We start from the raw sequence: 2,682 nt of genomic DNA, 5'->3' as shown, positions 1-2,682 counted from the left end.
TATAAATAATTATTTATAAAATACTGTGTTTTATATATTATTTAACAAAATATTTCTTAACTTAAATATATGACCCAATCTGACCAGCTCTAGCAATGAACATTGTAACAGATCTGCCCATTGTTAACTTTAGCAAAGGCCCTTCTTTGAAGGCCTCGTACTTCCAAAACTGAAAATATGATAATTTGGTCAGAGTTAAGTTTTTATGTAATCCCTTAAAACGTTTTGAAAGTGGCTTATATATAACTTTAAAATATTTAATTAAAAATGTTAAATATTTATCGTTAATAAAATGCTATAATTAATACAATATAATATTCATTGTATTTTTTACTTATGATCGATATATATAATTTATTTTTAAAAAATATTTCTCCGCTGCGGACAGGATTCGAACCTGTGCGGGCAGAACCCATTGGATTTCAAGTCCAACTCCTTAACCACTCGGAGACCGCAGCTGATATGTAGTTGTAGTGTACGTCGTGTAGTGGCATCCGGCAATGCTAGTTATTAATTAATCATTAATAATTCATCTTTAATTAAGATAAAATTAGACACTTTATAAATATTAGATATTATGGAGAAAATTTCAAATTTGGATGAAAGGATTCTAAAAACAAAATATATAAATTTCAATCCCATTTTTTTCTAACTAATAAAATATGTCGTATTAGAATTTGATATTTATTTTATGATAAATTAATGAATTGAAAATAATTAAGAGCTTTTAATTCATACCAAAGTGGTCCACAAAAATATAGGAATCAGCAATATTTCTGATTTTTCTTGTTTCATTAATTATGAAAGAAATATTAAATTTATTTAATAAGACATATTTTTCTAGTCAGCAAAAAATTGGAGGATTTAAGATTTGTATAATTACTTTTTTCATACATTCTTACAAAGTTGTAAGTTGAGATAGATATCCTTAGAAAACTCCTTAACCACTTGAACACCGCAGCAGAAATATCTTTTAGCACTATTAGACTCTTTTGTTTTTGTTTAGCTTTAATATGAATGATGATTATATTAAATAAATAAATTTTAAAAAATAAAAATTATTAGTCCCTACACTAACATTTAACACCTATTAGAGTGGGAAAAAAAATTTTTTTCCCCGTTTTATTATTAGCAATACAGCTCAAAAAATAGTACAGGAAAATAGATAATATAATCAACGTATTTTAATGAAACATTGGACATTACAGTAAGAACCAAGATCTGCAGAATTTCCGAAATATTTTGGGACTATTAACAATTGAGTATCAGTCAATAATACTACATCGAAGCGACGATAGGCAACTTTGCAGTTATTAATATTTATATATTATTCATATTGTTACTTGAAATATGTTCATTTAAAATTAATTAATAATTGTTACTTAATATAATTATACATTATTGTATCGTGTTAGGGTATAAAATATTTGGTGTGGAAAAATATATGGTAGAGAAAAATACAATTTTAAATGAAAACATTTTTATAAATTTATATATAAGAAATATCTACAGTTTTATTAATGTTTTATTATATATTAATAAATGTTACTCCCCCCCCCCCAAATATTTCATCAGTTATAATATATTTCACATTATCTGATGTATTGTAGAAACAGCCATATAAATTTACATTCATAATTAGAAGAAGTAAAATGCTTTTTCATTGTATTATCCTTCCAAAGTAAACAAATATATTAAAAATCAGTTTCCTCACTGAGTACTTAAGATTTTAAAATTTTATTTCTATAATATAAATGGAAATAAAACATCGCTGATTTCCATTTATGTTATATATAAATAAATTTTTAAAATCTAAAAAACATCGCTGCGGACAGGATTCGAACCTGTGCGGGCATAGCCCATTGGATTTCGAGTCCAACTCCTTAACCACTCGGACACCGCAGCGCTTAGTAAGCCAAAGTCTCTGGTTCATATATTTCTTTACCATTATTTAGTTTAATTTTATATTTAATATTATTTTAAAAGTATGCACGAAAAGTTTTATGGTTTATTAGAATCGATTTAATTTTTTTTTATCAGTGACTGCTTCTTTATTAAACTATATATAATGGCTTGTAGAAAATAAAATTAATACATTTAAAAGATCGGAAATATGATTTAACAATAATAGAATTAAAATTTCTAGATAATTCTCCCCGCATCCTACGTAAAATCCTTGATGCTCCTTATTACGTTACAAATAAACTCATTTACAAAGACTTTAACATCCCATTCATTGCAGATTTGACCCAAAACAGATATGCGTCTTTTCATTCCAAGCTCCTTAACCATCCTAACCCATTAATTCTTAATCTTTCATCCTTAACAATCCCTGATAATCCTCCGAGGCGTCTGAAAAGAAGATGGCCACAGGACCTTCTAATTTAAATTAATGTTTGATGTACCACCAATGGGTGGTTCCTTCCCAAGATTTACAAGTGTGTATGAAACATACAACATATTTACTTATTGTATTATTTGTCCAGAAAGGCACCCGAGCAGTATGGGTGCCTTTCTGGACATAGCACAAGCTTTTGACCGGGTATGGCATTCCGGATTGTTTTTCAAGCTCGAATCCATATTACCCCAAACCTTATACCTTATCCTCCGCTCCTACCTCTCAGATCGTTCCTTTCGAGTTCGCAGTGGCTCTGAGTACTCAAATATCTACCCCATCGAGGC

At 28.3% G+C, this 2,682-nt stretch overlaps 1 protein-coding gene and 2 non-coding genes across 3 annotated transcripts in view; 1 reads left to right on the top strand and 2 right to left on the bottom strand.

Annotated features, from left to right (window-relative positions):
- Nucleotides 1-2,682, top strand: part of LOC106677614 (EGFR adapter protein) — a gene marked incomplete at its 5' end in the record, with an annotated part of 690,819 nt that overhangs the window by 107,809 nt on the left and 580,328 nt on the right.
- TRNAS-UGA (transfer RNA serine (anticodon UGA)) lies at nucleotides 377-458 on the bottom strand. Its single transcript has one exon. It is a non-coding gene; the product is annotated as a tRNA-Ser (tRNA).
- On the bottom strand, nucleotides 1,824-1,905 carry TRNAS-CGA (transfer RNA serine (anticodon CGA)). The gene has a single exon. It is a non-coding gene; the product is annotated as a tRNA-Ser (tRNA).

This window comes from Halyomorpha halys, unplaced genomic scaffold, assembly GCF_000696795.3.
Source record: "Halyomorpha halys isolate HHAL.00 unplaced genomic scaffold, Hhal_1.1 Scaffold105.1, whole genome shotgun sequence".
NCBI classification, from domain to species: Eukaryota; Metazoa; Arthropoda; class Insecta; order Hemiptera; family Pentatomidae; genus Halyomorpha; species Halyomorpha halys.
The sequence above is the reverse complement of the archived record's forward strand: the minus strand, read 5'-3'. Positions and strand labels throughout refer to the sequence as shown.